Source organism: Ursus arctos, unplaced genomic scaffold (assembly GCF_023065955.2).
Source record: "Ursus arctos isolate Adak ecotype North America unplaced genomic scaffold, UrsArc2.0 scaffold_13, whole genome shotgun sequence".
In the NCBI taxonomy this organism is placed as follows: domain Eukaryota; kingdom Metazoa; phylum Chordata; class Mammalia; order Carnivora; family Ursidae; genus Ursus; species Ursus arctos.
Genome location: NW_026622797.1, coordinates 20,772,142 through 20,784,762, shown reverse-complemented (window position 1 = coordinate 20,784,762; position 12,621 = coordinate 20,772,142). Strand labels below are relative to the sequence as shown.

General features: G+C 43.5%; 1 protein-coding gene and 1 long non-coding RNA gene across 7 annotated transcripts in view; one reads left to right on the top strand and one right to left on the bottom strand.

The window, feature by feature from the left end:
• The window catches only part of LOC130543528 (uncharacterized), a 30,758-nt gene extending 19,131 nt beyond the window's left edge, over positions 1 to 11,627 (bottom strand). The window contains exon 1 of the long non-coding RNA XR_008958925.1: positions 11,512 to 11,627. This is a non-coding gene — a long non-coding RNA (uncharacterized LOC130543528). The remainder of the gene's footprint in view (positions 1 to 11,511) is intronic.
• The window catches only part of UTRN (utrophin), a 539,750-nt gene that overhangs the window by 40,237 nt on the left and 486,892 nt on the right, over positions 1 to 12,621 (top strand). For 3 of the 6 annotated variants that reach the window (XM_057310989.1, XM_048225922.2, XM_044386395.3), the window contains exon 1: positions 11,715 to 12,602. The exons of the other annotated variants lie outside the window; for them this stretch is intronic. The gene's annotated coding sequence lies outside the window, so the exon portion shown is untranslated. Of the gene's footprint in view, positions 1 to 11,714; positions 12,603 to 12,621 lie in introns of those variants that run through there. 6 annotated transcript variants of the gene reach the window in all.

Genomic DNA, 12,621 nt, shown 5'->3' with positions numbered 1-12,621 from the left:
TGGATGAGTGAGGCCAATTAGGAAGCCATGACAGACGTTCAGGTACAGAGAAGAGAAGGGGTAATCGGTTTGGGAATGGGGAACACAAATGTGTGAAATAATGGAAAGGAAGAGTCAATAGAGCTTACTAATCCATTAGATATTGAGAATGGGGAAGAGAGGCAAGAATACTAGGTTCAAGCTAGGATTAAGTTAGAGGGACAAGAATTGTACCAATGAATGGACTGAGTAAGTCAGGAGAGAGAGAGAATACTAAAGGGAAGTTCCATTCTAGGTATGCTGAAATGGAAATGATAGAAAAACATCCAAGTAGGAAAGAAAAAGTGCACAACTGCAAGGTATTATTGAAAAGATTTTTAAGCAATTCTTTTAGTTTTCACCTGCATCTTTGGGAATAAAGTGTTGTTCTCAACCCAATTGAATTGGGACTGATTAAGGTGATCACAATGCATGATATAATCTTCATATGGACGTATAAAGACTGTAACTCAAAGGCAAATGTCAGGTTCATTTTATAATAATGGAGAAAGAATTGGAGAAATAAAAGCCTTTTAATATTGTATTCAGTTGAGAATAACCCTATGGAAAATTGAAAATATATCCAACAGCTTCAATACTGGTTTACATTAAGCTGCTGGGTTCAAGTATTTCAACATGATGTTTCTGCTATGAAATAAGTTTAGAAAAATTAAGAGAAAACATTTTGTAAAATGGTTTTGTACTAATGGTATTGGGATCAGAGCAAACAAAGCTTTATTGTTTATGAAGTATTTTAATTTGCCATCATTCTGACCTAGAAATTTGATTCCCAGCAAAGGGAACTTTGTTACTTATAGAGAAAACATAAATCTGCGTTTTCCTCCTTCCTTTTTCCTGCAGGGAGGATTTATCCAGTAGGTGCAGTGCTTAGGGGTCAATGATATTTTTAAAGAGCCCATGAAATTTTATTGAATTTTGCCTAAGAAGAAGAAAAAAACTTGAAGTATTTTAAGTTATACCAAACAAATAATGTTAAATATTGATATTATAGTGGGAGGAGCTCACAAAGTCAAAAGTTCATAGGGCCCATGAAAGTCATAATATATCCTGCCTCCTGCACTTAGATCTGGGTCTCTGGTTCTAACCATAAACCACTGCTCTTTGCACTGTCTTGCATGAAATTCTGTGAGCTTGCTATTTTTATTAAAGTGAAATGTGCACATAATTTTAAGAATCAGCTAGTTCTACAAAGTTTGCAAAGACAAATAGTCTCCAACCTATTTTCTCCATATCCCTTTTCCCAGAGGCATCTACCTTGATCTTTTAAAGATACTTCTTAGGCATCTGCCTTCAGCTCGGGTCATGATCCCAGGGTTCTGGGATCAAGCCCTACATGGGGCTCCCTGATCGGGGAGCCTGCTTCAATTCTCTCTTCCTCTGCTGCTCCCCTGGCTTGTGCTCTCTCACTCTCTTTCTCAAATGAATAAATAAAATCTTAAAAAAAAATTAAGACACTTCTTCTACTGATGGACATTGAGGTCAATAGACAAATGGATAGAGAAAATGTGGTGTATATATGATGGGATATTACACAGTCACAGGAAAGTTTGAGATTGTACCATTTGAGACAACATTTGGGTGGACCTAGAGGGTATTTTGCTAAGTGAAATAAGTCAGACTGAGAAAAACAAATTCCATATGATTCCACTCATAAGTGGAATCTAAATAAATAAATAACAAACAAACAAAAAGCAGAATTAGATGATATAGATGACAAACTGATAGTTGCCAGAAGGGAAGGGGGTGGGGGGATGGGTGAGGGGAGTGGGAGACAGACTTCCAGTTATGGGATGAATAAGTTACCAGGGATAAAAGGCACAGCATTAGGGGGAAAAAAGCACTACTTCTGTTATTACCTGCATATCTTTAAGTACCAAGCTTGTGATATTACTTCTTGTTTTTTTCAGGTTTAAGTATTACCTGTTGACTTCCTGTCATGAAATGAGGATTTAGATATCTTGTCTCTTCCACTCTTACCAAACCCAGTCATAAACACTTCTCAGCTCTTCATCCTGCTGATTGAGATTTAATTTTGATTGACTCAATGTTCAGGGTTACATTTTTATGACTCTGTAGGCTACTCAGTGTTGAGTCATATAGAAAACTATGATTACTTCTTCTTTACTGTTCAGCTTGTAGTTTTCCCTCAGTTAAGAATTGTCTTGTTTTCTCATTTGCCTAGTTTTCTATGTACGCAATTATTTCTATGTACACATGTCTACCAGATGTTGAAATATCTTCTTGGTACATTGATGTGTGTTGGGTATTATATCAATTTTATTTATTTTTTTATCTCTTCTGAAGCATGTGGGCCTGTATAAGTCCAGATGTGTTGCCCTCATGCTTGGTGCATCATCCTGGGTAAATATGACAATTCCTTTGCATTTTTTCCTGTGTTGGATCTCTTTTATCCTGTAAAGCATGTCTTCCTTTTTCTTGGTTTACCTCCTTGTTTTGGTTGCATGTATTCTTTGGAAACTCCCTTAGAAAAGAAGTGTGTGTGTGTGTGTGTGTGTGTGTGTGTGTGTGTGAAGTGGGGGTAAAGTTTTTCACTGAAAAATCTTTACCCTCACACTTAGTTGAGAAGTTAGTTAGATATTTAATATTAGTTAGAATTAATTTCCCTTCAGAATTTTGAATGCGTTGCTCCATTTTCTTCTAACTTCCTATGTTGCTGTTGAGAACTTCAGAATTATTTGGATTCCTGTTACTTTGTATGTGATCTTTTCCCCTTCACCTTTCTGAAAACTTACAGCATCTTCTCATTGTCCCCTATGTTCTAGAATATCTCTATGATGTGTCTTGGTGTGGGTCTGTTTTTGTCACTGGACACTGGGTAAGCCCTTTCACAATGAAAATGCATATCCTGAAATTTTCAGAAATCTTAAATTATTTCATTGAGGAAATAATTGTTTTCCCTAGTCTCCCTTTGAGGGACTTCTCTTGGACTGGTCTTTTAATTTGCTTATGTTTTCCTTCCTATTTTTCATGATTTTTTTCTTATTGATTTCTTTCTGCAAGATTTGTTCTACTTTATCTTCTGGTCTATGTATTGAGTTTTCATTTCTACAAACATGTTTACATTTTTTGTTGTTGTTCTCTGTGTCTTTATTTATTTTTTTTTTTGGAGCTTCCTATTCTTATTTTATTAATTGAAAATCTTCTATTATCTTCTGTTGACACTAAATTTTTTTTCCCTGCCAACCTCATCATTGTTTCCTTCAAGTTGCCTTTTTCTGTTTATGTATTTTATTCCAACATTTATGTGAGGGTTTATATCCTCAGATGTCTGATAATTCTTTTTTTTAGGGAGGAAGAAAGAGGTGGGGGAAGAGAGAGAGAGAATCCCAAGCAGGCTCCACACCCAGCATGGAGCCTGACGTGGGGCTTGATCTCACCACCCTAAGATCATGACCCGAGACCTGAGCCATAATCAGGAGTCGGATGCTTAACCAACTGAATCCCTCAGGTGCCCCAGATGCCTGATAGTTCTTAATTGTACAAGCATGACTAAGGGTGTGCAAATAAAAAAGCTGTGATGTAGGTGATGTGGGGCAGCTGTTTGTCTTAGCGCCTCTGTTGTCTATCTTTGAATTCTTCTTCTTAGGCTGTTCTCAGAATGTGCTGCTGGTCTCCCATGTGGAGGATAAATGCCTGTCTGCCGTTATTCTGGGAGTGAGACTGGGAGGGGAGGCTGGGGATGTCAGCATACTCATATCCCCCTGGTTCTGGGCACAGTTCCCCTGCCCTTGACTTGGTTTTCCACACCAGAGATTCCCTGGTTTCTCTGATCCAGAGAATATATTTCTGATGTTCTGCTGGGGAGGGGGAGAGACAGTTGCTCAGCTGTGTAAGGAAGGCCAGTGACTTGAGAGACCTACCTACTACTTCTTACAACCCATCCTTTTTATCTTCTCCCCATCACCATCCTCCCCCAGGGTATCCAGTTTCTGGGCCTCAGGCTGAGGTTTCAGGGGAAACTAGATTTATCCTGAGTGGCCACCGCTGCTGACTTAGAGTGAAGCCTTTTCAGGCCTGCAAGTCAATTTCTACTCAACCACCTAGGTACAGCCTTCAGAAGTATTGCTGTCATTGCCATCTTCAACTTGTGGTTTTATGTCTTAAAATAAGCCTCTTTGGTGTAGTTTCAGTGGGGTTTTGGAAGAAGCAGTATTAGATGATGTTTTCAATCTCCATCTTTATCTGAAAGTCACTGCAATTGACTTTTTGACTATCTAGAGTTTGAAGTATTTAGCTTTTATACAAACACAGTGACTTACGGGGTTCTGATGTTTCTGAAAATATTTTATAAAAATTTATGATCATACCAACTGGTCTTTTTTTTTTTTTTAAAGATTTTATTTATTTATTTGAGAGAGAGCATGAGCACAGGCCCATGGGGGGAGGGTACAGGAGAGGGAGGAGCAGACTCCCGCTGCGCAGGGAGCCTGATGTGGGTTCCTGGGCAGGATCCCAGGACCCTGGGATCATGACCTGAGCCGAAGGCAGCCACTTAACCAACTTAGCCTCCCAGGCGCTCCATACCAACCAGTTTTAACACAGCTATTGTGTTAGCTAATGCCTTGCAAACTTCAGTAATGTTCCACTATTCAGGGAAAAATAAAATCTATGGACTTGAAGCACTGAGTTACATTAATTATAATATTAAATGTGTACAAATGTAAGTATAGATTATTTATGCCTATAGCTCCTGTGCATTTATATAAGCAAAAGCAGAAAAACTAAATACAAGAAAATCACATGTTTAATTCAAATTAACAATATAAATTTAATGTGACTGATGTTATTTTAATGCAACTAAATTGCTACTCTAAATATAAACATGGTACTTACTGCTGTGTCATAGGTTCTTTTTAGTCCGCTGTCTGTGTGCTACCACGTGTTGCATGAGAAACAAATGTACCCCTCTCTCTGAATTTGAAGTAAGTATAGGGAAACCTTTTTTTATTTTTTTATTTTTATTTTTTTAAGATTTTTAAAATTTATTTATTCGACAGAGATAGAAATAGCCAGTGAGAGAGGGAACACAAGCAGAGGGAGTGGGAGAGGAAGAAGCAGGCTCATAGCGGAGGAGCCTGATGCGGGGCTCGATCCCATAACGCCGGGATCACGCCCTGAGCCGAAGAAGGCAGACGCTTAACCGCTGTGCCACCCAGGCGCCCCAGGGAAACCTTTTTTTAGATAGCAAGATTTGCTGTCGTATGGGCATCATTTAGCAAGAATGTATCCTCAACCTATTAAGCCTGCATCTGTTCCTTTCATGTTAGTCTAACAAACAAAGTAGCACTTCATGATGCCAAGACGATCATAAATGCAAACAAGAATGTGGCCCTTCTTTAAATTTAGAAGTATCCTCCGAAAAAAGCTCTGGCTGCACACTTGAGTTGCGTGACGACCCCGTACGTCCTCAGATTTCTGGGACATCTCCTGGGCAGAGGGGACTGCTGTGCCCAAGCAGGGGCATGGTGTGTACCCAAGGAGAACTACAGAAATGGAAAACTCAATCCCAGGGCTCGATCTCAGGGCTCGATCTCAGGGCTCAATCTCAGGGCTCCGGGATCATGACCTGCACCGAAGGCAGACGCTTAACCAACTGAGCCACCCAGGCACCCCTTCTCCTTGCTTTTCTTCTTTCTGCATGAATGAAGATGCGTATTGGAAGAAGGGTACATTGGACTCGGTGACATGATTTCATTCTAGTGTAAGGCAGCCACTAGTTTGAGATCTGTGGTGATTGTAACTATGCCAAAAAGCAGTTTGCCCTAGCTTTGTAAAACAAAATGGTTGCATTTATTAAAACAATCAGTACTTAAAATTTTCTGCATAATACCAATAAACTGCCCAAATATTTTACCCTGTTACTGTGATTGGATCTTTAGCTCTTCCTTGGGGCCATGTGGCCATAAATGCCCAATAATCACCAAGGAGACCCTCACCTGTGCATCTGGGGCTCCAGCTAGCTCTTCGGGGGAAGGAGGCCACTGCCCTCCAGGCATGCGTAACATAGGATGGTGAAACCATGTGGCAATATGTGTTTTAAAAGCAGGGTAAGAACCCAAAAGAATTTGATATCCACTTGAAAACAGTAAGAGTGTTTTCAAGATGCAAAAAAATGGAGGGCCGGTTGGTTAATTTCATCACTTGATTAGGCTCAAGTTTAAGTCATGCTGGCCATCTCTCCACAATACAGAGGGGCCGTTGCCCAGAGGGAGGAGTCCAGGAATGGGGGGCCATGGAGACAGTCCAGTAAAGCCAGTCCCTTTCAAATCAGCCAGCTGGATAATGGAATGTTTGGCTTCCAGAGGGGCATCAAGAACATTGACCTCACCAAATCAAGCCTTCCTGTCGGCAGAGTGGTGCCGGAGCAGGAGGAGCACAGCCCTGGCTGGATTCTCAATGCTGGAGGGCTGTATCTCTTTGCAAGTAGACCTGAGGGTATATGCGGGAGCCTGAGCCTGGCCCTGGCTAGACCAGCAGGCAGACTTGGCTAAGGGTTAGGGCTCTTGCCGAACAGGGTGTGATTTAGGAAACATTTCAGTTTCAATATAGGGCACAATCCAGGCAGATGAAATATATGCAAATGGCTTGGAAATCTCCATGGTGATCCCACCTTACCAGGTTAAAGCAGTGGATGAATTTCGGTTAGCATGTCTAGCACTGCCTCTAGGGAATTGGGAGTAGGGGGGCTGGGAATCAAGCAGGACTTCAAGAAAAGGAATTGTTACTCCAGAAACTGAGCACCACACATACAAACCCTATGTTCTTTCTAATCCTCAAGCCTTCATCTGGGCCTCTTTTCCTGGTTACTTTTTACATTAGACTGGGCTTGGGCAGTTGCAAGTGATAGAATTCCAACACAAGCTAATGTTCATTTAAAAAGGGGGTTACAAAGAAGGAACAGCCCCTGTGCCTGAAAACCAGGGACCCTCACATCCTCAAGACTGTCTCTATTTTTTCAGCTCCTTGTTCGATGGTTTCATTTTCCCCCTTTGCAGGTACAGAACTCCTGCTAGTAGCAGGGGCAGGAAAAGGGCATGAAGGGATTGTGGGATAGTCTCAATTTTATGTTACTCCAGTGTATTAATCCCAAAGAGAAAAAAGAATTTTCCCTTCCAGTGTTATTCTGGAAATTCCTCTGGAAGGACATATGTGGATTAGGATAGATCTCCTTTTGTCCCTCTTGAATCAATCACTATGCCTGGGGTTGAGGCCTACAGTTGGCTGTACTTGAGTCATGAGCCTACCCTGATGCTAGGTGGAGAGGTGATTGACAGCCCCACAAAATTTGATTGGAGCAGGGAAGGAACAATAACCCAAAGGAAGGTGTAATGTTCCTTCACAAAGAAGGGAAAGATGCTGGGCAGAGGCAAGACGACAGATGTCCTTTAGGATTCCTATTCATCTGTTAAGGCTTGACTCAGGTGTCACTTCTTGATACCCCATCTCTGTCCTTCTCCTATTGGGCTACACGTCCTTCTTCTGGGTCATGTTACATCTTGACCGTACTGGTGTATCCATAATAACTTATAATTGTCTAAATTTTTTCAATAAAAATAAATGAAGATGATCACAAAACGGCAGCAAATCATCTTGAGTTTAAAAAAGGAGGAAATGACATAACAGTAAAAAACAGAGCAAAACAAAACAGCAAACAAACAAAAACCAGATACTGTGATAAATGCTCCCTATCAAGTAAATCATTTGATTCTCAAAACATTTGAGGGAGGTATTCTTTCTATTTCTTAGACAGGAAGCTAAAGGTTAAGCAAGTTCCACAAGCTCATATGCCTAATAACTGTCAATTTAATAATTAGCACTCAGGCAACTTAAATCCAGCCTCATTCGCTTTCACAACTCTGTGCGCTGTTCTCCTCCTCCCGTTCCTGCTGCAGGTTAACAATGAACTTACGTAACCTAGGGATGCTCTCTTTATTTCTTAGTGATTTGGACATTTTCCCCCAGTAGATTCTTATTTTACCTAAATGCACTCCCTAGCCTGTTTTGTGTCTTTGTCATTTGTTTCTTTCGCCGCACAGTTAGAGGGTTGAAGGAGAAACTGTAAAATCCCTTCCAGTACCAACATCACAAAATTATACAAAGTAAATGAAACCAGCTTGAAGTAACAAGTCTGACAACGCCCACATAGGACACTCCTTTTACTCAGAAGGCTTTTGGTTCTCAGGGGCAGCACGCTGTGAAGGGGTGGGTCTGGCGGTACCCTCCACTCTGCTCGCCTCTTCCTTCTCTAATGGGGACCCCTTTCTTCTCTCCTTTTGTTCTGCCAGTTGCTCTTTTCTCCTCAACTGCTTAGTCTTTTTCTTTTGTCCATAGCTTCTTTGGACCCTGCATTTCAACGGCCCTACCTTCAACAGTCCTCTCCTCCCTGCCCTCCTGCGCACAGACTTCTCCTGCAGAGCATTTGGTCAGGACCGGCCAGGCTCTGTACCATAGGGCAGGCTGAATTGCCCAGAATGCTCCTGAGGTGTTAATGACCCTTGGCAACCTCAAGGGTGATCCACGACTGAACAAAACACTTGAGTTCAAAGAGATAAGGCTCATTGTGGGCATTTTGAAGTTACGATCGGTCCTGTGGGCAACGTTTTTCTTGTAGGGCAATTTCTCGACTCCTCCAATCATCCAAAGTGGCCTATTTGAGGCCGCTCCTTAGGGAACAATGGCTCTGAGTGAGATTCCCCAACCATCCTGATCTAACTTCAAGAATTGTTAAAACTGCAGCATCCTGGGCCTCACCAGACCTAACAAATCAGAATTTCTGGGAGTTGGTAGGCAATCTGAATGTAAAATATTCTCCTGGTGATTCTTAAGTTTACTCAATTGTGAGAAACTCTGCCTTCATTCTAATTATTCTCTAAAAGTTTCGTGCGTTAGTATTATTAGTTCCCTTAATTGTATTACAAAGAATTTTATTTATGTCTATTTTCAACTTGTACAATAAATACTAGATATTTGACGGAAGAATTCAACAACAATATTTAGCAAATATTCTGGTATCTATTATGTATAAGACACTTTCTTGACCTGGGAAAGATAAGAAAAGATGAATTCCTTAAACTTTGTCCCTTCCTTAAATGCTTCCATATGGGGCTTTATTCATAGTCAACGCCCAGGGTGAAGCTGAAGGAGTGCCTTGTTTTTAATACATTATGTAGTTCCCTATGTTTCTATTGTTTAAAGAGAAACTACATTTATATACTCTTGCTATATATATTATATTCATTATATACAAAGTTAAGTTAAGAAAGTTTTCTTTTGGGTTCTTATGTTAGGATGCAGTTCCTGGGGTGCCTGGGTGGTGCAGTCCTTAAGCGTCTGCCTTAGGCTCAGGGCGTGGTCCCGGCGTTATGGGATCGAGCCCCACATCAGGCTCCTCCGCTGTGAGCCTGCTTCTTCCTCTCCCACTCCCCCTGTTTGTGTTCCCTCTCTCGCTGGCTGTCTCTCTCTGTCAAATAAATAAATAAAATCTTAAAAAAAAAAAAAGGTTGCAGTTCCCTACATATGAACGATATCTATGTAAAATCATGTCTATTGTATATACATACACATGCATATCTTTCTATATCTGAATCTCTATATACACTCCTCATCATATTTTCTCCTATGTCAAGGGCTTTGTCCCAGTGACATCAGTTCAGTTTTCTTGAATTTTTAACTGTTCCGTGGTGACTGTGGGGCAATTCAGAATCTGAGTTAATGTTAGACCCTGGGCCACCTTCCTACCACTTTCTCTAAACGCTCTACCTTGCTCTTTGAGGTGGGGAGACAAAACCCACTGAGTACTGTCATTACAAGCCAATGTCCCTGGTGCATGGACCCCAGTTGGAATGTTGGTTGCAGGTGCACTAACTGCTACCCACTGTCTGATAGTCTGTTTCCACTTTCCCCACAACTTGATTCTCAGGCTGGGAAAGAAAATCCCACTGTCTGCTGTATGGTAACAAAGCCTTCTGTGGTTAAAATCTTCCACTAAATGTGTTTTCTTCACTGCAAAGGAAACAGGGAGTAGGAGCAGCTTGGGACCTCCTCAACAGGAAGTTCTTTGTTTGGGCTCTGCCCAGGGCCTACAGAGAATATCGGTCTCTGCATGTGGGGAGAAGGGCTAGAAACAGGGCATAGGCTTCAGGTAATGCACCATCAGCCACTGAAGCTGGGGGTGTGGGTGGAGTCACTCCCTGTACAGATGGCGACTGTATTCTTACCAGTCTTTCCTTATGGCCTTTGGGGAAGCTTAACTAAACATCCCCTCAGAGTTTTAAAAACTCAGAAATTCTAGGTCCCCCCAAAACTGTGTTTTTTCAAAAACTTTGAGTTAAATAAAATAACATTTGTCCAGCACTTTGCAATGTACAAAGTGCTTTTCACTTACATCCTTTGAAGCAAGGAAATCCTTAAATGCTGCAATGTGGTTTTATATTAAAGGAGGAATCTGAGTTTCCTTCAGCTCAACCAAGAGGATACAGCGTATGATGAACAGCTTTAAGGGTCTGTAGGATTATCAGTTAAACCTCAGTCTCCCTGGATACAGAGACTCAAATAGCACTTGATCTGTCCTTTTTTTTTTTTTTTGACAATTATCACTGATCTTGCCTGTCCTTACTTGTTTACAGGATTTATCTCACATGCTAGATTTGACATTCTTTAAATCAAGATCTCTATCCATTTTTCCTTTGGATCATTCACAGGGCCGATGGAACTGGCAGTTCATAAATTGGCATTTGCTAAATGAATGAACCAATGAAAGTGAATGAATAAATTATGTGCATTTCAAGTTAATCATCCGGATGTATTGTGGATTTATACGGAAAAAAATCCCCCAAAGGGAGGAAGCTAAGGTAGAGACTTTATAAAGAACTATCTTTCAAGACCTCCGACCCCTCTAACAGCACTTAGGGACTGGGGAAACGTTCACTTTCTAACTAAATAAAAAACTAGTGAATTCTTTCTGGGGGGGAAAAAAAAAGCATTTAAATCCCCTAGTGTTTTATCTTTGCTAAATCGTAAATTAACTTTCAAATATTAAGCCAGCAATAAGCCAGAGCTGCTCGCTTATCAATCATCCTTTCTCTTTTCCACGAACTAGGAACTTAGGTTGCTGGCCTCCCACCCCCGAATCATAATCATAGGAACACACGAGGAATGAAATATGTTATTCTCCATGTTTGTGTGTGTGTATATTGGAAAAATAGAAAAATAAGACCAGCATAGGCTCTGTTTGTAGGCACGACCGAATATAAAACGAAATGTCAAGTTTTTAACACTAAAAGCGACACTGAGAAAGCTAAAATAAATACACCCTTGGAACTAGGACCTACAAATCAGCAACGTCAGCAAACGGAGGTGGGGTGAGTGGAGGAGGCAAATGGAGATTTACCTCTAGAAGAGAACAAAATCGCCCGAACTGCCGGGGTTGCCTGGGGTGGGGGCGTGACTCACATTTTCGGGTAATCTGAATAAAGGGGATGGTGTTTGGGCGAGGCGTCCATTCTCGCTCCCGGCGCGTCGCACGCACCGGGAGCCGCGCGGGACGCGCAGCCCCAGGCCAACCGAGCGCCGGGCTAGCGGCTGCGGGCGGGGAGGGCGCGCGGGGCGGGTGCTGATTGACGGGGCGCGCGGTCAGGTGACCCGGGGCGCCACGTTCCCCGAGCCCAGCCCGCGGTGGCCGCCTGGGCCGGGCCCGGGCCGAACCAGAGCCGAGAGGGTGCTGCTCTCCGGAACAAAGTTGCTGGGCCTGCGGCGGCGGGGCCGGGGGCCGTGAGCCGAGCGGGCGCGGGAGCGCCGAGGGCGGTGCCGGCCCGGGGAGCGGTCCCGCTCGGCCGCCTCCTCCTGGGAAGAGCGAGCCCCGGGGTGCCCGGACGCGAGTCCGTTTCCCCGGGGGGGCGGCAGGGCGCCCCCGCTCGCTCCCGCGCCCCCTCCCTCTCAGCCTCCTGCGCAGCTCTCCAACAAAGGGGCAGGCCGGCGGCGGCGGAGGGGGGGTGCGGCGGCGGAGGAGGAGCTGCTGAAGCGAGCCGCTCGCGCACAAAGTTGTGGAGTCGCCTTTCCTCGGAGGAGGGGAGCGGGCAGCCGCAGCCGGCCGCGGGCTTTCTCCCGCCGAGGGCCGAGGAGGAGCCTCTGGTTCCCGAAGCCCATTGGGGCACCACGGCGAGCGGTGCCTCCTTTCTTCTGGGTCACTTCTGCAGAGGGAAAACTCTGTAGTGTTTGGCAAACTTGGTTGCCCGCGCTCCCGCTCCAGGTTTGCACTTGGACTGTTTTGTTTTTGTTTTTGGCGGAACTACTGGGGCAGGAAGATTGCACAAGTCGGGGGCGTTGTTTCAGTAGGGTGTCAAAAAAATTTTTTTTTTCTTTCGGATTTGTCTGGTTCTTCACATTTCCTTTTAAAAACTCGTCGCCCCACAGAACTCACGCTCGCACACTCCCCCACGATCACTACGACCCAAACACGCCCGGAGGAGCCCTCGGCCCGCTCGGGACGCGGCGGCGGCGGCGGCGGCTGGCGGGCGACGCGGGCCCGCGGGTCCCGGGAGCAGGTAAGCCCGTGCCATGTCT